Genomic DNA, 25,070 nt, shown 5'->3' with positions numbered 1-25,070 from the left:
AAGCTGGGCTCGGTGCACCAGGGTGTAGTCCATACTTAACAGGATTCAAACCAGAGACAGCATTTCCACCTCACCCCCCCTCCCCACATCCTGTTTCCAAGTGGCCTTGAGGATAGAGCCAGCTTCGCAAATGATACCACACCAGGAGCTGATTGCTACCTTGGATGCTTTGGCTGAAATGCAACAAGCTTCATAAATGTGCGCTTCTTGAGCTTTCATGGGCTTACCAACCACCTGTGACCTGGCCAAAACGTAGAGGTTGTTCAGCAATCTGAATAGAGCCTGAGATTCTGCGTTTCCAACAGTCTCCCGGGGGAGGCTGGGTTGCTGGTCCTTGGAGCACCGCGGGGGTAGCAAGGGCCGACGCGCTTCGTCCCCTTGCCCGGGCTGCGTGTGTGAGACTCACCTGTCACGGGAGCTTTTAGAAAATCCCTGACAGGGTTTCTCGGCTGCTCCCGTGCCATGAAAGCGGTGTTCCTTAATGACATCAGGAGACGGAGTCCGGCAGCTGTGACCAGCTGGGCTGCAGGAGGAGCTATGGCCTTGTCGTGTTAATGGCCAGTGACCTGGAGCAGAACTGTGGTCTATTCAATCCACTGGTTTGAACCTGAGGGCACCTCTCTTGCCTACGGGCACGGCTCAGGCTGCAGGGGCACTCAGCCCACGGACGTGGGGACGGGGTGGGGGGCTTCAGGGGGCACATGGCCTTTAGTGCCTGCTCTCAGTCAAATGTCAACTGTTAGTGTGATTCTGCGTGTTACGTTCCTGCCACAGGGGCTGCACCCCCCTGCAGAGGCAAGGAGGGGGACTAACTCCCCATCCTGGGGTCACCCAGCACAAACCCCGAACCATCTGGTCCCCCAGCTGGTGCTCTGGTGTCTACTGGAGGAGTGGTCACATTGCCGAGACTGTGGAGTACACGAAGGCATCTGGAAGATTCTAAAACCAGGAGAGAATGCACACTCTAATCCGAGGATGTGGGGAGCGAGCACCCCACTTCCCACTGGCACAGCTGTGCCCACACTGGGCTTCCCTGTCATTCCACCCCTTGGTACCATCGGCGGCCACCAGGCCTCAGGACTTAGTGTTTTTCCTCATAATTCATGGGGCAAGACTTTCCTCTAGGAAATGGGGTGGAGAGCCAGAAATCATACATTTTGTTCTTTCCCTTTCTTTCAAGGGGAATAGGAATGTTCTTGGAAAAGGAAACAAGTGTGCATCCCCATTTGGGATGCCATGAATTTCAGACACATCTTGCAGGGAGAGATGTGACGGAGCGAGCCTTGGCTGGGGCAAGTGGCCAGGGGTGGAAAGAACAGTTTGAAGAGTCTTTATTTATTTATTTTTAATAACGTTTATTGTTATGTTAATCACCATACATTACATCATTAGTTTTTGATGTAGTGTTCCATGATTCATTGTGTGTGCATAACACCCAGTGCTCCACGCAGAACGTGCCCTCTGTAATACCCATCACCAGGCTAACCCATCCCCCCACGCCCCTCCCCTCTAGAACCCTCAGTTTGTTTTTCAGAGTCCATCGTCTCTCATGGTTCGTCTCCCCCTCCGACTTCCTCCCCTTCATTCTTCCCCTCCTGCTATCTTCTTCTTCTTTTTTTTTCTTAACATATATTGCATTATTTGTTTCAGAAGTACAGATCCGTGATTCATCGGTCTTGTACAATTCACAGCGCTCACCATAGCACATACCCTCCCCAATGTCTATCACCCAGCCACCCCATCCCTCCCACCCCCCACCACTCCAGCAACCCTGTTTGTTTCCTGAGATTAAGAATTCCTCATATCAGTGAGGTCATACGATACATGTCTTTTATTTATTTATTTTTTTAAGATTTATTTATTTATTTGAGAGAGAGAGAGAGAGAGTGAGCCCAAGAGCGGGTAGGGTCATAGGGAGAAGCAGACTCCCTCCCGAGCAGGGAGCCCGATGTGGGATTCGATCCCGGGACTCCAGGATCATGACTGGAGCCGAAGGCAGTCGCTTAACCAACTGAGCCACCCAGGCGCCCTTGAAGAGTCTTTAAATGCTCCTATTCTTCAAATCAGGGCAGAGAAGCCAAGGCCAGGGGCTATGCAGGCAGTCGGGAATATGAGGATTTGGGGGGCAGCATAGCAGACCTGCTAGGGCACGATGCTGGTCCCATAGGGGCTTCCTGGTTGATGGGAAATGGAAAAGGAGGCACCTGGGTGGCTCAGTTGGTTAAGTGTTGACCCTTGATTTCAGCTCAGGTTATGATCCCAGGGAGGCACCAAAAAGGGAGGCACCAGAGTGAAAGCCGATGGGGAGCAAAATGAGGGGTTTCTTCTCAGAACAAGTGGAGAAAGGCTGAGGACTGTGAAGAATCACCTCTGAGAAAGAACTAGCTGTCACCGAGAATCTGCCTTGGAGTGAGTGCTTCACTTAACCCCCAAAGGATCCTGCAAGGGAGATGTTTTATGCCCATCCTACAGATGCACAAACTGAGGCTCCTTTAAAAGAGGTAGTCATTTAAAGTCGCAGTGTGACCCCCGGAGGTGGAGCCCCAGGCCTGGATCTGTAAGCAGCTGGCCACGCACTCTGTAGTTAGAGCCATGTTGTCTGGGCCGGGGTGGTGGTTGCTGCTCTTCAGAAGGGACCACTTTGCCTCTAAAAACTGAGTCATAGCCATCGATGAAAGCTCAGTGGGGAAAAATAGCACGAGAATGACCTTCTAGAAGTATTCTGTGGGTTCTCCAGGCAAAAAACTTCTGAGCTGGGACCAAGTGCTGGGAGAGCTTTACAACTGCATGGAATTAGCATGCTTGCTGTCTTCTCGTTGATAGTGGATGGTGAGTCAAGCTCCCACTGTTCTCTGGCGGAATCAAAACAAGCTGACAGTTTTGTATTTGCTAATGTTTCCATAAGGTAAGGCCCTTGTCTTTAAAAGATTTTATTGATTCAGGGCTTTCCATGATGCCTGTCTTGATCTGTTTCTCTGCAGAACCCAAGCCAGTACATCAGTATTGAATCAATGGTGGACGTTTATTGAATGTTTACCATGTGCCAGATATTTTTAAATGCACTTTACAAGTATTGCCTCCTGAATTCTCACTACAAGCCTAGGATGCAGGTACTGTTATTATTTGATAGTTGAGGACACTGAGGCCCAGAGAGGTTCAGTAACTTTCCCTTGATCACACAGCCAGGGAATGTTGGAACCAAGATACGAGACCAGACATGTTTGTTTGTTTTAAAAAACTGTTTACTTGGGAAAATTTCAAACACATAAAAGTAGAGAGAATTGCATAATGAACCTCCATGTTTCCATCACCTACTTTCAATGATGATCAACATTCTGCCATCTTGTTTTCTTTTTCTTCCCCACATTTGCTGTTGTTTTCTGGAATATTTTAATCCCGGATATCATATTATTTCACCTATAAATACTTTAGTGAGTTTATCTCACAGATAAGGACTTTTCCTTTTTCATATAACCATAATACTTATAATTGCTACCGCAAATTATTCCTTCATATCATCTAACACTTGGTCCATGATCAGCTTTCCCTGATCACCCCCAAAATGTCCTCTTGCAGTTGGTGTGTTTGAATCAAGGTGCAACCACCCAACCCTGCACTTGGGTGATGTTTTTCGTCTCTTTAGAACAGTTTCCCACTCTTTTCCAGACCATTTCTGGGTAGAATGGTCTAGATTTTGCTGTTTCTACCGTGGTAGTGTCATTCAGCATGTTCCTCCGTCCCTTATATTTCCGTTACCATGGGAGTTAGAATGAGGGGGTGGGATTCCATTCAGGCTTAATTCTCTAGAAAGAATCCTTCATGGGCATTGCTCTTCCTCCCACTTAGGGGGGCTGTCTGGTGATTCCATTTTTAACGACGTGAATTGTTCTGTGGGTTCAGGTGGTGTCAGCCTGGTCACCTCATGACCCCGCTCCCTGCTGGTCTTCACAGACTCTCAAGTCTAACTGCCTGGATTAGCAAGTGGTTGCTGTGGGCAAACTTCAGAAAAGCGGTTCAGCTAATGGATACAGATCAGGAAGGCAGGAGTGGATTTATTTCAACAGCAATGCCGAGAAAGGACTGTCGCCTGAGCTTCCTCCGTCCTCTCCTTTCTAGGTCTGGGTATTCCGTTCCTACTGTAAATATGTGACGTGATCCGTAATTCCACATGAATTCTGCTCTGCTTAAGTTAGCCTGAGTTGCTGTCTGTGGCTCACAACCAAGACACCCAGCTGGGGAAGGCTCCATCAGCGTCTCAGACAGTGGGACTTAGCTGCCAGGGTTGTGGCCACCCAGATGGGCGAGCTGATGGGAACTGCTTTGGTCGCTGGACTTCGCAACTCGGCTGCACTGTCACTCTCCCACAGTGGCATGCACCTGGAGAACAGGAGAGAAGACGCTGATTTGGGGCACCTGGAAAACCTTTGAAATGAGGCTTCTTCCTCTTGGCTTTTCCAATGAATTCGGTTTTATGGGAAGTACACGTTTTCCTGCATGTGGCTTCACCGGCTTAATCTCACGATTATGAGACAGAGGAAAAGTGGCAAGAAGCTACCAGCATCAAGGATTGGATCCTCTCGTAGGATCCCCACATCTCTACCTCCCAGAGCGACCTTGTCAACACCTGCCATTGCAGCCACATCTGAAAGAGGTTTCAATTATGAGGGTCTCCGTGAGGTCCCTGAGTCATCAGACAAGTTTTGTTTAGTGCATTCTGCTTAAAAAGGAAGGGAGGGGGCGTCGGGGTGGTAGAGTCGGTTGAGCCTTTGACTCTTGATTTCAGCTCAGGTCATGATCTTCAGCATCGAGAGATGGAGCCCAGAGTCAAGCTTCACGCTGCTCGTGGAGTTTGCTTGAGATTCTCTCCCTCTCCCTCTGACCCTCCCCCTCCCCGCTTGCATGTGCTCTCTCTCTTAAAAAAAAAAAAAAAAAGAAGGGAGGGAGGGAGGGAAGGAAGGAGGGACTTCCTGCTGAAGAAAGTAGAAGGATATTCATCCTCCTAATTCCCAAAAAAACAAATTAGTAAATAACAACAACAATAAAAACAAAACCCCCAAAAGCAAAGAAAGCAAAAAAAAAAAAAAAAAAAAGCCCTACCAAAAACAAACAAATGAACAAACAAACCAAAAACCCACAGGTAGTAACCAAGCAAGGAATTACCTTTGTCTGGGAAAGTCATGACCTTGGAAAGAAACAGCAAATCCTGATGTAGTGCAGCTCCCGAGTCCAAACCTCTCTCTCCAAGAAAAGAAAGAACCTTGGTGAAATTCAGCATTTTTACTAATACTCTTCCATTTAGAGAGAAACAGGATCTCTAGCAGAGAATGCAAGAGGAGGTAGCACTGTGAAAAGATCCCTTGAATTTGCAAGGCCCGAAATGTCTCCTGGAAACCTCAGCCGAGGTTTGCCCATCTGCAGGGAGCCAAAAGTGGCAGAAGTGAGATGCAGCTGGGCTGGATGGAATGGCTCTTGATTTATGACATCTAGTGACATCCTCAAAGAGAGCAGCGCCCAGGCTTCCGCGAGAAGGCTGCTGGCTGTACTCCCGACCCCATGATCTGCTCCTTCCCCATTTCGTCTCCCCAGACTATAAAAGTATGGAGAGCTAGTAAAATCCCCACTATGCTGTGGCCTACAAGACAATGAATCCTCGATAAGGTGAAGAGGGGGTCAAGGAAAACTCCTCCACTATTTCTTTTCTTTTCTTTTTTTTTTTTTTTAAGATTTTGTTTATTTATTTTAGAGAGAGAGGGAGTGCATGAGCTGGGGAAGGGGCAGACCGAGAGAGGGAGGGAGGAAGCAGACTCCCCACTGAGCAGGGACCCTGGGCTCCATCCCACGACCCTGAGATCATGGCCTGAGCTGAAACCAAGAGTCCGACGCTTAACCAACTAAGCCACCCTGGTGCCCCTAAAAATTCCTCCACTCTTTTAGAGTAAATAGATGCATAAAGCGCTGCACTCATTCAACTTGAATAAGACAAGACATGGGATGACAACCCTACAAACACATTATAGCAATGGCAACTTTGGCAAGAAAGGGAACACAGCTGGCTAAAAACAAAATAGATGAGGAGCGTGCCCCAGGCAAAAACATATTCCAGGAACTACCTATGAACATGTTGGATAACAGAAGAACTGAGTAATACTATGAATCTAGTAAAACAAGACCTCAAAAGCGAGATGATATAAAATAATAGAATGAGATTTTATAAGATTTCAAAGCAAAGGAAACACACTGAGTAGTTTTAAAAAACAATTTGATGACATCACTAATATACTGGAAATCAGGAATAATAGAGACGCCACTGAAAAATCAAATTATTGACAAGGAAGACTTGCTGGAATTGTTCCTGGTAAATACACAGGAAGAAGCAATGATGAGAATAGGCTAGAACACATGAGAGCCACAGAGGACAAAGAGGGTCCAAGACGGTCATGAGCGCTCAGAATGAGGGATCCGACAAATGAAAGAGGGGAAATGTGCTCAGAGAAACCCTCAGAAAGAAGTAGAACAAAAGAGCATCAGGAAAAAACCAGCATGCCCATACTGACGTTCAGCTGTATCCTGGTGAAGATATTGAACTTGGAGGATAAACAAAGACTTCTCAGGCATTCAGGCAGAAGAAGCCGACGAGGGGAAAAAGTCAGGTTTCCTGGACTCACTAAGAGAAGACAATGGAGCAATGTCTAGAGTGTTCTGAAGAAAGGAAAGCAAAATCCAAAAATATTAAACCAATGCAAGCTGTCAACTCAAGCAGAAGAGCAGCGGGCAGACACCTGAGCTGGGACAGTGCAGGACCTCCAGCACCTGCGTGCTCTTCTGGAAGGAGCCCCACCAATCAAAAAGAGGAATTCAAATGAAGACCTTGGAAGTGTCATACATTCAACAACTAGGAGGTGGGAGGAAATGACTCCAAATTCTCGCTATCTTTTTTTTATGAATAAAAAAATCAAGGGACGCCTGGGTGGCTCAGTCATTAAGCATCTGCCTTCGGCTCAGGTCATGATCCCAGGGTCCTGGAATCGAGTCCCACATCAGGCTCCCTGCTCAGCGGGATGCCTGCTTCTCCCTCTCCCACTCCCCCTGCTTGTGTTCCCTCTCTCGCTGTGTCTCTCTCTGTCAAATAAAATCTTAAAAAAAAAATTATGATAGGATACTATTCAACTCATTCATTGAACAATAATTACTTAGAGCCTTCTGTGTGCCAAACACTATTCTGGGCACTAAGGAAACTGAAGGGAGAGAAAAAGAACAAAATGTTATATATCTTATATTAATATTAAAATATCACATATATAGCATTATTATATATAATATAGCATATATAGCATTTAAATATGTTATATTAATATTATAGTATACATCATATATAATATTATATGTTATATATTATATATAGCATTATATATACTATCGCATATATAGCATTTAAATATATTACATTAATATTATATCATAGGTCATATCATATAGTATCATATATCATATGTTACATATGAGATATATAGCATTATTATGTACATAAAATACTATAAAACTATTTCTACTCATCCTTCTATCCTTACAGAACTTTAGAATGCCGTTCATCAAGTATTAATGCTATGATTTCTAGGTGGTGTGTCTTTGAGGTGTGTCTTTGAAATTTTCGTGTTGATTAAACTCTTTTTATAAAGCACATTGTAGCACTTTTAAATTAAAAACAAGTATGTTTGAATGCTATAGTTAATTGGAAATTGGGGAATTATTCTCTTTCATTTATTAATTTTGCAGTTCTTTCATTGCTAATGATGCTGAATGTTTTCCCATATCTTTGTTACAAGCTTAGGAATACATTAATCTTCATTGACATGTCTGTTAGATAATGTTCCACTTATATGCATTGGCATATAAATGTGTTCTTTCAACTTTTGCAATCTCCAACATGTTTCTTTTTTATGGTACATATTATTCCTGGTCTTGTTTATGTTTACGTCTTACTTATTAAAATAATATATTTTTCTTTATAAAAATACATGATCATTGCAGAAAAATCAAATAATATAAATAAATGGGGGGAATCACACAATCCCCCCTATTCAGAAACATGTCCATTAACACCTTAGAGCACATATTTCCAGATGCTTTTCTGTATAAATACCAGTTGGGATTTTTTTTTTTAAACAAAAACATCACAATACCACAGTGTTTTGCCATATGCTTTTCTTCACTTAATTTACAGTGAACGTCTTTCCATATCATTAAACTGTCCTGTTTTATTATTTGGCTCCTTATTTTTAGTTAGTTCACTCTTGGCTATTTCGAAGATTTCCTGTCTTTCACTATTACAATCCATAGTGCAGTGGATGTGCTTTATAAATAGAGTTTTGTGCACACCCATGTTTCTTTCCAGGTACAGTTGCTGGGACAAAAACTAAACACATTTTTTTTAAAGATTTTATTTATTTATTTGACAGAGAGAGACAGCGAGAGAGGGAACACAAGCAGGGGGAGTGGGAGAGGGAGAAGCAGGCTCCCCACCGAGCAGGGAGCCCGATGCGGGGCTCAATCCCAGGACCCTGGGATCATGACCTGAGCCGAAGGCAGACGCTCAATGACTGAGCCACCCAGGTGCCCCTAAACACATTTTTAAAAAGATGTTTGACATATATCGAAAACTGCCATCCAGGAAGATTGACCAAATTTCAGTCCCACAGGAAGTACATGGGTGGTTTTGTCCCTACAACTTGCAAAAAAGGCGTCCTGTTGGTTTCGTAAGCCTCCTGGCAGGTGAGACATTGTGTCTGAAAGTTGCTTTAATGTGAAATAATTTGATTAGAGGGAAGGTTGATTTTTTAAAAATTCTTATCAGTCATTTCTATTTCTTCTCTAAGAAATGCATCTTCATGGTTTTCGCCATTAAAAAAAAATGGGCATCTATTTCTTCTTGTTTGGGAATAGTTGCTTATGTCATAAGTATAGTAACCCTTTATTATATGTTTTCTAAATCTTTTTCCTGGTTTGACACTTAATTTTTATTCTGATCTTTGTGCACAAGTTTTGTTTATTTCTGTTGCCAACTTTGTCAAAATTCTCCTTAAAAACATTAGGAGAGGGGCACCTGGGTGGCTCCGTCTTGAGCGTCTGCCTTTGGCTCAGGTCATGATCCCAGTTTCCTGCTCGGCGGGAAGCCTGCTTCTCCCTCTCCCACTCCTCCTGCTTGTGGTCCCTCTCTCGCTGTGTCTCTCTCTGTCAAATAAATAAATAAAATCTTCAAAAAAAAACACACATTAGGAGAGTGTACAATGTAACATACAGAGTTTCCATTTAACCTCAATGAGAGCCAAAACGCTCAAGGATGTAACCTCTCAAATGGACTCTCCTACATTGCTCTTTCTGCTGAGGTTGCCTTTTTTTTTTTTTTCTGAAGATTTTATTTATTTATTTGACAGACAGAGAGAGAGCACAAGCAGGGGGAGAGGGTGAGAGAGAAGCAGACTCCCCACTGAGCTGGGAGCCCGACGTGGGGCTCCATCCCAGGATCCTGGCATCACGACCTAGTTGAAGGCAGATGCTTAACCGCCACCCAGGGGCCCCTCCGCTGAGGTTTCTGATCACCCTGGTTCTGCTGCAGTTTGTTTTCATCTGTCCCCAGGATGTTGGTGACCTGCCATGATCCATTTCTCTTTTCTGGGGCACCTGCCACTCACCAGGTCGTGTGGATGGAAAGATCAGTTTGTCAAGGCCTGTCGTCTGGGGTGCCATGGCTTTAAGCTGGGCTGGTGGAGCTGCCCCAGGCACCTCAGCAGTCCTGCATCGGCAGCCCTTTTGGGGGAGCAGGGGGGTGCAGGGGTGCCTGCCGACATTGCTGCACACGGGAGGTGTAGGTTTGGGCCCCCAGGGGATGTGGTTCCGGGTCCGGACTCCCTCCCTGGGACACCTGAAGGGGGCAAGGTGAAGCTCCTCTGGTCATGCAGAACGTGGGGAGTCCACTGAGAGCCCGGCCACTGACAGATCTGAGGAAGCCAGGTCATGAAAAACAAAACCAGGGTCCAGAAACCAGGGGTGGTCAGAGCACAGCAGCTGCCAGAAAGGGGCTCTGAAGGCTTTAACACCCGCAGGCTTTAACGTTTCTTGACTTACCCCCACCCCAGGCTTCAGGCAATCTCCCCTTCCTCCCATACACTTTCCCCACCTGCTCTGTAGCACGCTTTGCTTGGGGTTAGGGTAACTAATGCACACGTGTTATCTCCCTTGCGGAGCGCACCCCTCCAAAGTCCAAAGTCTTGTGTTTGCGTCCCCTCGAGCACCCAACATGGCGCTTGGCTCACACAAGCCTTCCTGTGGAATGAATGTCTCCCGGGGATGGGTGACTGTATGCGTATTTAGTTGTCAAAACAGAAAACTTCTTCTTCTCCTCCTCCTCCTCCTCACAATGATGGTGGTCGTGCTGGTGGTGGTGATCGTGAATGACGCATTTGTTTCCCCAAAGTTGGCTGCAATGATCATGCACTGAAGAAATAGGGTTTTCCCAGCCATTCGCCTTTGTCTCAAAGATGAGTTTTGTTGTAAACAAGGTGTCTTTGTTACAAAGTTACATTTATCTGTGGGCTTCCCTGAGGAGCAGACTCCAGGCAGGAGCTCACCACAGGACTTCCTGATCCGTTTCCACAGGACCAGCCAAGACCACCGACCACAAGGAATGTGACAGTCCAAACACAGCGAGAAGCAGGAAAGCCTGTGTTCTGCTTGAGCGGAGGCCTGGGGGACACTTTACTCCAAGGATCCAGCTTACAACGTCACAGGGGGAGGGTGACCCCCCACACCACAGAAGCCAAGCCAAGCCAAGACCCTGAGAAGGAGCACCCTCCATTTAGAGAGGGGACATCCCAACTTCCTGGGTGGGAGGTTGTGAAAAAGGAAGCGGTGGGACCATCAGAGAGACAACAGCAGAACATAGTGAGGCTTCTGCTCCTGCCCTGAGGCCTCTGTTTCCAGCTTTTCAACTTGAACCCGAACTATTCCTGCACATAAGCGCGTGCTGCTCGCCCTTCTTGCCGGCACTGACCTAGAAGTGTGGGGTGTCAAAATACATTCACACCCCAACCCAGACAACCGCGAGGCTTTGTGTCACTGTGCGGGTGTGGGTGAGGTGGGCTTCCATCCTCCGGGTGGGCCCCCCTGGCTCCCCTCCCCGGGGTCCCTCCAGCAACAGCAGCCTGAAGAAGAGCCCACGGGGCGCCCAAGTGGCTCAGTCGGTTAAGCGTCTGCCTTCGGCTCGGGTCACGACCTTGGGGTCCTGGGATGGGGCCCCGCATCGGGCTCCCTGCTCAGCGGGAAGCCTGCTCCTCCCTCTCCCACTCCCCCTGCTTGTGTTCCCTCTCTTGCTGTGTCTCTGTCAAATAAATTAATAAAATCTTAAAAAAAAAAAAAAAGAAGAAGAAGAGCCCATGTGTGAAGGTTCTGGCTGGCTGGGGAGAAGAAAGGCAAAAGGGTGGATTTGCTGAGAGCCTAGTGCCGCAAACCCAAGGTCCCCTCCACCACCAGAAAGGAACAGAGGAGTGTTTGTTGTTCTTTAAAATGTGTCTTTCTAAGCATCTGGCAAGAGACCATATATAAAGTAAAGCACGTTCCAGTGAAGGGAGGGTTTGAGTGATAAAGCTGACTATTCACCATCTGGCCTGTGTGTTTGACTTGAACGACGGTCAGAAGGATGAGTGTGTACTTGACATTTCTTCTAGAGTGTCTAATGCGTTGCCAATCCGTCTCCAGGATGGGAAGCTTGTAGAAACCTCTGTGTTCAGCAGCAACAATGCAGCTTCTGAGTCGCCCAGCATGGAACCACTTTTGGTAAAAAAAAACAACTCAGAGATCTGAACTTTACTTCTTTGTTCCCGAACCACACTGGGGTGTAGATTCCCAGCTTCCGATTTGAGTTAGGGCACTTTGTCGCTGTGTTACCACGGGCAGGTCGCTTGGCCTCTCTGTGCCCTTAGTTTTAACATTTGCCCAGACCAGAGTGTCAGACCTGGGCTTGTGCAAACCTTCTTCAGTTGAGAATTTGGCAAACAATGGCCCATGGGTCAAACCTAGCTTTTGTATGGCTGGTGAGGTAAGAAAGGTTTTTACGTGTTTAGATCACTGAAAAAAATCAAAAGAAGAAGAATACTTTGTGACATACCAAAATTATATAAAATTCACACCATGCTAAGTGAAATAAGCCTACACAAAATGATAAAATACTGATTCTGCTTATATGAGGTAAGTTCAAGTTCACACAGACAGAAAGTAGGATGGTGGGTGCTGGGGGAGGGGAAGGGGCGGGGGGAGGATGAGGGGGCGTTAGCGTTTGATTTGTATGGAGTTTCAGTTTGGGAAGACAAAACGGTTCCGGAGATGGATGGTGGTAGTGTGCTTACAAAATGGTTAACATGGTCAATTCATGTTACATGTGTTTTATCACAATAAAACAATTATGTGAAATTCCAATTTCAGTGTCCATACTTCAAGTCTTACCGGAACACCGCATGGCCGGCCACTCATGGATCATCTATGGCTCCTTGCGCTACAACTGTGGATTTGAATCGTCGCAACAGGGACTGTATGGTCCATAAAGCCAACATTATTTCTAACTGGCCTTTTGCAGAAAAGGTTTGCTGAGCCCTCGAGTCGTAAAACATGTCGCTTTTTGCAAAAGGGGGGGCACAACCTGTCGCACTGTGACCCCCACATATTCGGGCATCTCTGAATGCAAGGCATCCCTCATGGAGGCGGGGTGGTGGGACAGAAAGGCATGGCGACATGGGGGGCGGTTGTCAAGTTCTGCCACCAGCCATCTGGGTGACTTTGGGCAGGTCCTTTCTCTCTCCGGGCACAGTGTCCTGAGAGGTCCGGGGGTGCGCGTGGACCCCAGATGCGCAGGTGTGTATTTATATCCAGTCAGGGCCACTTCTGAGCTGCGGGATGTTGGACCAGTTACGGCGCCCACCCTGCGCCTCAGTTTCCGCATCCTCCAGGATTAAAGAGGGTATGTGTATTGTTTGGGATGATGAAAACGTTCTGGACACAGGTGGTGGTGATGGTTGTACAACAGTGTGAATGAACTTTATGCCCGCTAACTGCACACTTACAATGTCTAATATAATACACTTTATGAGATGGACATTTTACCACAACAATACAAAAAGAGTGGATTGCGTGCAGTGTTTAGCCTCGCACCTGGCATGCAACAAGCACTTAATAAATACAAACCATTTTGCAATGAAGGGTTGAAACCAGACGATGGTGAAGAACTATGGTAACACTTGGGATCTGAGGGGTGTGTTCTCTTTGGGTCCCAAATGTATTGCACTCACATTAGTTCCTGAAGGCAGAATCTACCTGCTTGGGCATTCTCTCACCGGGCTTTTGCTCAGTGACAAGCAGGGAAAATTGGGCAGCTGTTAGGATTTTCCTCCCTATCGAAGGAAGCCAACAACTGAAGGAACATGCTTGTGTTCTTCCAACATCATGATACCCAGGTGGCCAAAACATGGCTCCCGCCTCCCATGGTCCCACCTGCGCTTCCTCCATAAGATTCAGCAAACGACCAGCCTTCGATGGCCCTATTGGCGAGGTCCTTGCTTGCTTTCTTCTAGTACTAGGAGCCAATGGTTTCCTTTAGAGATGATTAAGAACATTACTGCTGTGTAATTAATCGTCCTAAGACCCACTATGCCAAAGCAGTGACTTACTATTTTTAAGTAAGTTTTACCAGCCTCTGCATCTGGTTTCCAAAATAATCGAGTTAGAGCTAAATTTAAGAAGGAATGATCAGTTCATTGCTTTGAGAGGCTTGTACCGTCTCATGGAACCGTCATTTCTAACAGGGTCCAAACAGGCGGGGAGGGCAGGAGAGTTAAATAAGATTTCTCTTCAAGGTAAAACTTTATCTGTGATTTTTAAAACCATCAAAAAGAAATGTTCGTGGAGGGGCGCCTGGGTGGCTCAGTGGGTTAAGCGGCTGCCTTTGGCTCGGGTCATGATCCCAGAGTTCTGGGATTGAGCCCCGCATCGGGCTCCTTGCTCAGTGGGGAGTCTGCTTCTCCCTCTCCCTCTGCTGCACCCCCTACTTGTGCTCTCTCTCTCTCTCTGTCAAATAAATAAATAAAATCTTTAAAAAAAAAAGAAGAAGAAGAAATGTTCATGGAGAGAGCCAGTTGAAACCCAGCCTTACCGCATCATTACCCAGAGAGCCCTCGTGCGTGGAAGCTGACCAACGAGAAAGGTAGAGCTGAGACGAGCGTTTCTCAATTTGAGCAGGCTTGCTAAAAATCACAATCTGTGCTTGCAAAACGGCAGCTCAGATTTCAGTCTTAGAGGTTTGCCACAGTCTGTGACCATCCGTTTAAACAGTCAAGTTGTAACTTAATTCTGTAGATCAGCGTTCCTCAAAAGGAGACGTTTTTAGCTGGGGGGCTCTGCCCAGCCTTTTCCTGGCAGCCTCGCTTGGAAGTGGTGTGTGCCTTTCTCCCTCTTCAGACTCTTAAGGACGGAATCGAATGCTGAGAAACTTTAGCCCGTTTAAAAGAAACTCAGTCCATATGTAGACCCCTGACAGGACCCAGGGCATGCTGGAGATTAAAAAATGTGATGATCACACCTTGTTTGGGCTCTGGGAGGGGAGTGGAGGGGAACTGGATAATTTTTTAACAAGTAAAGGCATGCGTAAGACATAGATCTGAAAGAATTTCTATAAATGCATTCTTACAAGCAGCATACCAAATGGACTCATTTTGGGGGAAAATTGGTGGTAAATGTTTCTCTTCTAGATGGTATTTCTTTTTTCTTTTCTTTCTTTCTTTCTTTTTTTTTTTAAGATTCTATCCATTTATTTGAGAGAGAGACAGAGAGAGTGAGCAGGGGGAGGGGCTGAGGGAGAAAGACGGACTCCCCACTGAGCAGGGAGCCCGATGCGGGACTCGATCCCAGGATCCCGAGATCATGACCTGAGCCAAAGGCAGACGCTTCATGGACTGAGCCACCCAGGCTCCTTTAGATGGTATTTCGATCCTTTGTAGCCATGTTGTGCTGACTGCTCACGGTTGCCAGGGAAGGGCTGCAGAATTGAGAGAACTGGTAGACATTGGGAGGAGTAGGTAGACCAGGAACGGTCGGGCGGGGTTTGGTGCCACAAATATAGTAGCGGTGTGCTCATAAATGTGTAGCAACTGCTTCCCCAAGAGAAAAAATAAGCCCCGATGTTTAGCATTTGCCGATGTCTATGGTGTAAATGTTCCCATCCTGGTCGCGTTCCAGCTATGCACGTGAACTCCCCGGACCTGGCCGCGGTGGGAAGTACACACCGTGGGCTCCTGAGGACCAGAGGAGCCAACTCCATCCCGCACATGAGATCAATGGTGATTCTCCAGGATTTAGGAGAGAGATGGCCGTGTGCACGAGGGAACGAGACCTGGCTGAGGAAGCCCACCAGCTGTGAACGAGGCTCAGGGCTGGCACCCGTCACTTCTCACTAGAGGTAGGACCCGTCAGCAGGGATGCTCGGGGCCCTTTCTGAGAATTCTCATGTCTCAACAGGGAAAAGTTGGCTCGCTGTCCATTTGTATTGGATCGTCAGCAATGAGACTGATATGGAGAGCAAAGACATTCAGCAAACTTCTATGTGAGAGGCAGCAAGACCACCACTGTGCCAGGCATAGCCTCTCCCTCTGCAGAGCTCAAGAGTCTAGAAAGAGACATACAGGTATACCAACGATGCCATGCTATGAATAGATATGGCAGCAAGATGAAGGAGCGGTGACTTCTGACCAAATGTCTGCATCGTGCACCAACGATCGCGACGAATCTGTGAGCTCTGAAACACGCACGCCAAAGGAAGGTGTGAGAAGTTCTTGGAATTGCAACCGACATCAGCGTGCCAACCACCCCTTGAGCTGTTAGAAGCCACATGGGGACATCTCATACTTCAGTGGAAGAGAACCCGGAGACCACCTGGGCTTACTGCTGTGTGGCCTTAGGCAAGTTTCTTTACTTCTCTGACGTTCACAGTCAAGCTCTGCAGAAGGGGACCTTGCAGAACCCCAGGGACAGAGACCAACTCCTCAGAGCAGTGCTCAGCAGTGCTTGTGTTCTTGAGGGCAAGGAGCTTAGCACCTGCAGTGTGACTCTGAACCCACGTTCTGCTAATAGGCTTTGTGGCTTCAGGTCACTCTTCACCTCCCCAGGAATCACTAACTTTATGCATTAAATAAATAGGTTGCATCTGATCATCTCTAAGACTCTCTTGTAGGAAACACTGACAGCTGGGGCAACCACATGCCCTCACTTACCTGGGACCGTCCTGGTTGACCCCTGCTGTTCTGGCATAATTATTAAAGTGCCCTATTTGCCACCCAGAGTGTCCCTGTTTGACCAGTGGCTTATATGGTCACCTTCTATAGCTGACATCTTTCAAGTACTTACTACTTGCCAGATAATGTGCTTTATAAATTTGATTTCATTTAACGATTTCACTTTCATTTAATCATTTAAATTTATGAATACATAGGCTTAGAGAATGTAAGGTCATGGAAATCGTGACAAACGTCACTGAGACGCGGACCCAGATCCTTCTGTCTGAAGCCAAGGTCTCAATCCCTTTTAACCATCATGCTTCACTGCCTCAATATTGTTCAGTCACTCAACAAATATTTATAGAGTGCCTGTTATTCTATTCTAGTCCTGTGGTTCAGAGGAGGTTTCCAGAAACAATTTCAAAGGGCTGTGCATGTGAAGTTGGTTATTGCTAATAAGTAAAAGCATCATTAATTAGCCTGTGCCCACAGCACACACTGGAGGCTTTCGTGCACATGTGATGCATACACGCAGCACATCTAGGCTTCAAGGAATCTTGCCGTAAATGAGTTTGCCTTTTCAACTTGATGCTTTGGGGAGGCCAAAATAATGTGAAACATTAGCTTAAATAAAGCACCAATTAAGTAGGTGTGTTTGGTGCAAGGCATGTTTCTGCTTGATAATTGTTCTTTATCGTACACAGATGTGGGTCAGATTCCCAGAGATGCCCAACCCTGATGCCAAAGAAAATCAGGGAGACCTCACGGGGGCTTAAAGAGACAGGACAGCCTTTCAGGTACGACTGGTTTTGCGTGATGTTTTTACAAGGCTTCTCTGTGACTCCTGATTGCTGTCTTTTTCTCTAACTACCATGGATCCGTTTAATGCCGAACTGAATCCATACAACCACACGCCCAGGCTGACTCTCAACTGCTTCCTTCAAATCCCCAACGAAGGATCCCCATCTGTTTGTCTGTTTCAAGGCTGGGTAAACTCCAGGCTTCTAGATCTGACTTCTCATTGTATTCATGTGTGTTTCCTCTGATCGCACCATATACTGCAAGGAAAGCAGGGCTGCATTATCAGCCCCGTGCACACATGGGCCTCCAGGGCCAGGAGGTTAAATGCTTGTTAGCGATGGCCCAGAGATGCCCCACCTGCTGCTCTTTCCACAGCACCCAGGGCACCTGAGGACCGAGTCTAGCTCTCAGAGACAAAGTAAAGGGCAGGGGCAGGTCCAAGCAGAGTAAAATGGCTGGGGGCTGAGATGTGTGTTGGGGGGCGGGGGCTGTTAAGGGCAAGCCACTTGGTCAGGGTTTGCAGTGTTTCCCATGGTCTGTGGTCCCTGCACCAGCAGCTTCAGCATCATCCGAAAGTCGGTGAGACAGGCAGCATCTCAAGCCCCAGCCCAGAACTAGGGTATGAGACTGCATTTTTTTGGTAGGATCCATAGGTAGTTCATGGGCACACTGAAGTTTGAGACCCTCTTTAGACAGCGGCTGCCCACCTGCAGAAGGGTGGGGCTCCAAACCACAAGATGAGGCCCCTTGGGTGCTCTTGACTTCCATCCTTTTATTTTCTTGTTCACTCTTGATGTGATCTGTAATTGTCTTGTTTATTTATTTACTTGGTTACTGTCTGCCTCCTCCAGAACACAAGTTTTATGGGGGACGCAAAGACAAAGATGTTGTCTTATTCAATGCCGAATCCCTGGTGCCTCACCCGGAGCTCTGCACAAGGCAGGTGTGTGCAAAAAAAATATTAGTAGGTTGGCTGGATGAGAATGAATGAATGAATGAATGAATGAATGAATGAATATGGAGAGGGGGGTTAAGGAAAGAAGGAGCGAGGTAGATTGGCCGACAAATGGCCAGCCTTTTCTCAAATCCCCCAAAGGCAGCTCTTGTTGCTTATGAACTATTTGTCACTCTTTGTCACAAAGCTGCCATCAATAGAAATGGGTGACATTTATAGATTGACTGTAAGAGACACACGTTGTCAGTGGGATCCTTCAGTCACCTAGCATTGCGGTTGTCACGTTTATTTTAGCAGGGAAACTCCTTTGCAAATGAAATGTGATGCAGAAACTGAACTTTGATGACATACATAACCAGGGGCAATGGGGTTCCAGATCAGGGGACCCTGGCATGTCCAGCCGAGGCCTACCAGGTGCCCTGCATGGGGGCTGCCCTGGGCCCCTCCTCGCTTCCATCCCTCTTGTTCTGACCCTGGCCTTCTTCGGAATGCAACACAGAGCACCCCTGCCTCTCCCTCGTTCACGATGGGGCTCGAGGGTCGGCAGAGCGATGGCAAAGCTGATGGTGCTGCTCAGAACCAAACAACGGGGGTAGCAGCCAGGATCTTCCTGGAACCAGTGACCTTCCCTGGCCTGCACAGCATGGGCCTTTACCCTGCTAGACAGGTAAGAGCACACAGGTCCCCAGACAACAGTGGGGTTGGGGACCCGCCCCGGCACCCCAGGGGAAGCCTCCCCCCAGTTGCCTCCCCGTTGCTTAGTGAAAGAGCATGGCCAACTGGCCCTTCCCACGCACGTTTGCAGATAAGAAAACAACGCCAGAGAAGGGCAGTGGTCTGCCTTTGGCCTCCAGTGACCGAGCTGGGATGAGAACTGCCATCCCCGGGGACAGGCCCAGTTCTTTCTCCACCTCCCTAGGCTGGGCGTGTCTTTTGGAAAGAAAGAAAGAGAGGAAGAGAGAGAGAAAGAGAGAAAGGAAGAAAGGAAGGGAGGAAGAAAGGGGGGGGAAGGAGGGAGGGAGGAAATCATTAGTGAATGCTGTGGAGAGAAGGTTTGCCTTCCCACCCCCCTCCACCCCTGCCCCTAAATTCATATGTTGAAACTGAATCCCCAGTGTGATGAGATCTGGAGGTGGGGCTTTTGGAACGGAATTAGGTCATGAATGGTGGAGCCCTCGTGACTGGGATTAGTGCCCTGATAATTAGAGGCCTGAGAGCTCCCTCCCACCTCCACCATGTGAGGACATAGCCGGAAGATGGTCATTCATGAACCAGAAGGCGGGCTCTCACCAGACCTCCAAACTGCCAGCACCTTGATCTTGGACTTTCCAACCTCCAGAACTGTGAGAAATAACTATTTGATGTTTAAGGTCCCGGTCCAGGTGTTTCTGTTCTAGCAGCCCAAACAGACTCAGACAGTGAGTCACCACAATGATGGGCTATAGGGGTGAGTGATGGAGGAGTGCCTTGTTTTCCTCCAGGCTCAAGGGTCCATTTCCTGGTGTGACCTTTAGACAAATCTTTGTATGATATTTGGTGGCTGGGTCAATGCATCCTGTGCAGGATGGTGCCGATCAAGATGCGGCAGCAGATAGCATTAATTCTCAAATCATTTGTTCATAATGTATTACTTTTTCAGACAGGACTTGGGCTGAGAGCTGAAGAACAAAATTTGTGCTGACTTTGTATGGAGCCACAGGACTAACGACATGATTCGCATTTGCAGCAAGAAGCGGTTCTATGGTGCTCTCCCGACTTGGAATCACTTATTGAACACCTGTGCTCCCGCCAGACCACAAGCTCCAGGACGGTGGGCTCTAGCAGCCCAGCTGCTCAGTAAATGGTGATTGAATGACTGAATCAATAGATCAGAGGCAGTAGAAGTTGTCTGGAGTTTCTTGGTTGTTCATTGCGCAGTTGTCTGTGCATTTTATCAAACGTTCCAAACCTCCCAGATAAGCCCTGATGTGGAGACTGACCATCTTTTTTTGTTTCATTTTGCTTGATTTCAAATTGGCTTTGGGAACACCTCGAAAAGTAGGAGAATGTGGTGAGACGCCATTAGTCACCATGGGGAGCGGAGATGGGGACACGTGCATGCCGTGACTGTCCCCACACCTCTGGGCTGTAGTCGGCGGCTCTGTCTTTATGTGCTTGGCAATTGCCGTGTGGATGAGAAATCGCTTTCTGGAAATCTAGCGTGGTTTTCGCATTATGGTTTGGGAGTCCCTTAAAGCGATTTCTGATACCCACACCCATCCCCCACTGCTTTTCCCAGGAATTGATTGGACTGGCTTTCTGGGTATGCAGGGGTCCTCCGGGGCCCAGGCTCAGAGGTCCCTGCAGAGCTAAAGTAATATCTGTAGTCTGGGTAAGTGAAATCAGGCAGGGATGGGAGAAAGGAGGTTAAAAAGAAAAAAAAAAAAAAGCAAATGTGTGTCTCTTTCCTGAGTGTTCTCTCTCTATGTAGATTTAACTATACTACATGTAAATTCAACCCTAGTTTTAAGTTTCAGTTGATTTAGATCACAGCACTGTCACATAGAAAAGGACTACTAGAAAATGTGTTTGGAGTTTGGGATTGAAAAGTGCAGAGAGTGGGGCGCCTGGGTGGCTCAGTCGTTAAGCGTCTGCCTTCGGCTCAGGTCATGATCCCAGGGTCCTGGGATCGAGCCCCGCATCCGGCTCCCTGCTCCGCGGGAAGCCTGCTTCTCCCTCTCCCACTCCCCCTGCTTGTGTTCCCTCTCTCGCTGTGTCTCTCTCTGTCAAATAAATAAATAAAAATCTTAAAAAAAAAGAAAGTGCAGAGAGGAATGGGTCTTGTGGTCACCAGTAGACTCAAGGGGGCATTTATGATCAGTGAGAGCTCCGTTTGTTTGCATCAGGAACGTCCAAAGCCAAAGGAGAAGAGAAAAAGTGGCCAGGCCAGGACAGTGGGGCTTCAAAGTCGAGCCATGCTCCCCCTGCCATCTCTCACCCATTGAGGAAAGGTGGAAAGTTTCCTTGTTTCCATGACTTTGTGTCTCCAGCCACTTCAGTGCCAAGCCGGGACAGCTGTGAGACTGATCCTTCTGCCCAGAGTGAGTCCTTAGCCACCAGTGGTGTCTTTAGCAGCATAAAGTGGAGTGTCCTCCGCCGTCCCCCAAGAGTGGCGTCCTGCGGTGGATTAAAGATGGCTGCAAATTCTCTGCCACTCCTCCCATGGAGGGGTGAGGTCCCTCCCCACTCCCTTTGGATTTGGGCTGGCCTGACTTGCTTGGATGGAAGGGAGGTGTTGGAACCTCTGGGGCTGGGCTTTCACAGGTCTGCAGTTCCTGTTCGGAACCCAGCGTGACGCCATGAGAAGCTCAAGCCCTGTGGAGTGACCGTAGAGAGGGAAACTGAGGCTCTCTGTTGACAGCCCTCCTGAGCTCCCAGATGACAGCTTGTGCACATTGCTGGCTGTGTGAGTGAAAGAGAGTGGGCATTCCAGCCCAGTGAAGCTTCCAGATGAGTGCACCCCTGGTGACAGCACCGGAGAGCAGAAGACCCCCCCACCCCCAGCTGAGCTCAGGCAACCCACACGACTGTGGGTGGGGATAGCAACCGGCTGCTGATGCAGTCGAAGATGCCCCAGGGTCACCGTAAAAAGGAGGTCCCAGCTCAAAAGCCCCAGGTGGCCTCTCACCTGGCTAATCTGACCTCACCCGCTTTAGGCTGAGCTGAGGCTGTCAGCAGCGGATGCTGGATGATCACCTCCTGGACCATTTGAAGAGTCACCTGGCTTGGGCCGTGGGCCTGACTGGATTGCGCCTGGGGAAGTACCAGAAGGATCTGCGGCTCGGACTCTCCCTCCCCCACAACCTAACAGGGAGCATTTCCTCTGAGCGGAACTTGCACACACAAGCCCCTAGGAGGGGATCCATAAACTAGGTTTATTAACCAGCTGAAAGGCGGGGAGCTCAGGACCCCGGGCTTTGACGCTAGGATTCAAACATCACCACATTTGTTTATTTTTTTTACGTTTCTGAGCGAATGTATATTCCTTCATGTTTAGAGATTGGCAGCCCTGGAAAATGAAGTTTATTTATCTACCAGATACACATCACATAAACAGCTGCAAACAGCTTCCCCCACCCCCAATGGCTGTGGCTCTCAGCTCTGACCTGTGGGACCCCATGCTCTGCAGCTGAAAGGTAGTTGCATTTTCTGGCGTGCTCTGCCCTTGGCCTGGCCTTGGGGTGGTGCCTATGGGAGGTGGAGAGCCTGCATTATGGGACCCAGGTAGGGGGGAGACCAAGTCTCGGCTGCAAGTGGGGGCGGCTTCCAGAATCTTACCTGGTTGCCTCAAATCACTTCCTGGTCTATGCTTACTTGTTCATTCAACAAACCGATATCCATCTTTCCCGGGCCCCGTGCGAGCCCCTGGTGATGCAGAGATGATCAGCCCACCCCCCGGGGCGGGAGGACCCTTACCCTGAAGGTGAGAGCCTTGAGAAGCAGTTCTTGGGGGAAATGGTGACTTCCCTCTGGGGCATCTTTCAGGCCCAACCAAGCCCACCCGCCTCTTTTACTTCCCCAGCGGCGACAGCTGTCCTGTGTCCTCCCAGTCCCATTCCCATCTGTGCCGGGGGGAAGTGAGCTTAAGGACGTTTCCGGAAATGAGGAGAGGTCAGGATGCTGAAGTGTTTGGAAGTCATTCTAGAGGACGCCCGCTGAGGCCCTTGCTCTCCACTAAACTCTGCTTGTGGGACTGCTCTGGCTTTGCACGTGTTCCGATTTATTGAATGTGGAGGCATTCAACTTCGGGGTGAGATCCCCGGGCTGCTGATGGGCTCCATCAGGCCTTTCCTCTGTTGCATTTCGAAGGCAGGCAGACAGAAGAAATGCACGAGGGTGGTAATCAGCCAATACCCAGCATCTTGTATGTAATGCAGATCCCCAAAGAATTATGGCTCCTGGAAGGCTCACTTGGCAAGAGTGTTTGGATGTTATTGTTTTTCTTTCTAGGAAGAGCAGTTCACGTTTACAAGACGGATGATTATCGGGCCAGGAGCAGCAGAGGGTGCAATTTCTTGCCTGAAAATTACTCGTCTTCTGAACCTTTCAGCCACTGAATCAGCACCTTGCTTTGTCTTCGCTTCTCCCTGGCGGGGCTGGGTTTTTCCTATCTGCATTTCCTAATAGGAAGCCTCTCTTTTCCGGCCAGCCGAGCAGCAGGATTTCCAGGGTGGTACGGCCTCTCCGTTCTCCCTCTTTAATCAGCTCAACCTGCCAATGGGCGCGGCACCTGAGCGGTGGCCTTCCAGAACAGGTGGGACTTGAAAAGCAGCCAAGATGTGGATTTGGACAGTGCAGGAGAAGGAAGGGGGCGTCGCAGGCAAGGGGGCAGCCTGAGTAAAGGGCCGTAGGGAAAGCTGAACCTGTGCTGGGACAGGGACAGTCAGGAAGGCAGGACGGAAGGAGGTGCCATTTCTCTGGCTCTTGCCACACCTGCACCACCCGGCCAATCCGTGCCTGCCAGGACCCAGAGTACATGACCGTAGAGCTGCCCAGTGCCCACTGCCCCTGTTGGTTAAGCACCGGCCAGAGGTCTGGACCCTGTTTTTGGGTTGAATTATGTCCTGTGGAAGTCCTAACCCCATTATCTATGTTTTGGGTTGAATTATGTCCTGTGGAAGTCCTAACCCCATTATCTATGAACGTGACCTTGTTTGGAAATAGGATCTTTGCCGATGGAATCAAGTTAAGATGAAGTCCTTAGGGCGGACCCTCCTTCGGTGGGACTGGTGTCCTCAGAAGGCGAGGGAAATTTGGACCCAGACATGCAGGGAGAAGGCTGACTTGAGACAGAGGCAGAACCGCAAGCCCAGGACTCCAGTGAGCCACCACCAGGAGCCAGGAGAAGAGAGGGGCATGGCCCGACTGACACCTTGGTTTGGGGCTTCTAGACACTAGAACTGTGAGAAAAGTCACCGGGTTTGTGGCACTTGGTTATAGCAGCCCTAGGAGACTAATACGCCTGGTTTCACGTCATCACCCCACCTGTGGTTGGCAAATAATGGCCCCTGCCCCACGATGTCCATTCTCTAAACCCCAGAATCTGGTGAAAGGACTTGTGGATGACATTAGAGCTACTGAGGTTAAAATAGGGCAAATGCCTGGGTGGACCCAACCTGGTCACGCAAGCCCCTGAAAGCAGACAGCGCCCTCCAGCTGGAGCAAAAGAGACACGGCAGAGGGTGAAGTCACAGAGACTCAGCGGGCGACAGGGGCTGGACATGTGGTTGCAGGCCCTGAACATGGAGGCTGGGCGCTGAGAGAGGCTCCCGACTGCCGGTCAGGCCGGGAAATAGGATCTGAGCTCTGCAGCCACAAGGAACTAACTGCCTTCTGCCAACAACCCAAACGCCCGGGAGCAGGTTCTTCCCCTAGAGTCTCCAGAAAGGAACACAGCTCCGCCGATGCCTTGACTTCGACTGAGCTCCCCCCAGACCTCTGACCTTACAGAACTGTGACCTGAGAATTGTGTGTTGTTTCAAGCCACTAAGTTTGTGGTTACGTGTTCTGGCAGCCCTAGGATACCCATGTACCATCTATAAAACAGATGGAGCATAGAGAGGTTAGTCACCTTGACCAAGTTCAGATGGAGGCTCAGTGGAGAAGCGGGCATGGGGACCCAGCTCTGACTGAAACCAATGTCCATGACTTAGCTGTTGGAAGCCGAAGAAATTTGTGGCAAAGGTGGATGACAGGTAAAGTAAGTCCAGAGACAGAGACATGACAGGGGCTGGTGGGAGGCAGGGGAGGGTAAGCAGGGAATTTCGTGATCCCCAGGCTGGTAGAGGGGTGGGACCCACCGCAGATGGCTGACAGGGATGGGGTGAGTTGCTGGGAACCCTGCAGGCTGGAGCAGAGGGCCGGTCCTGACCACCAGAACCAGGTAGAGTGGCAGGGGCTGGTGCTGGAAGGCAGCCAGAAAAATGTGCCAAGTGTGCGAGGGCACATCGGTAGCAGAAAGGTTG

The 25,070-nt window shown here is 48.5% G+C and overlaps 1 long non-coding RNA gene across 1 annotated transcript; it reads left to right on the top strand.

Annotated features, from left to right (window-relative positions):
- The first annotated feature begins 17,012 nt into the window (after positions 1-17,012).
- LOC113923703 lies at positions 17,013-20,672 on the top strand. The gene is made up of 4 exons (XR_003520406.1): positions 17,013-17,107; positions 17,963-18,054; positions 18,566-18,733; positions 19,706-20,672. It is a non-coding gene; the product is annotated as an uncharacterized LOC113923703 (long non-coding RNA).
- The last annotated feature ends 4,398 nt before the right edge of the window (positions 20,673-25,070 follow it).

This window comes from Zalophus californianus, chromosome 15, assembly GCF_009762305.2.
Source record: "Zalophus californianus isolate mZalCal1 chromosome 15, mZalCal1.pri.v2, whole genome shotgun sequence".
NCBI lineage: Eukaryota > Metazoa > Chordata > Mammalia > Carnivora > Otariidae > Zalophus > Zalophus californianus.
Note: the sequence above shows the minus strand (reverse complement) of the source record. Positions and strands in the feature narration are given on the sequence as shown.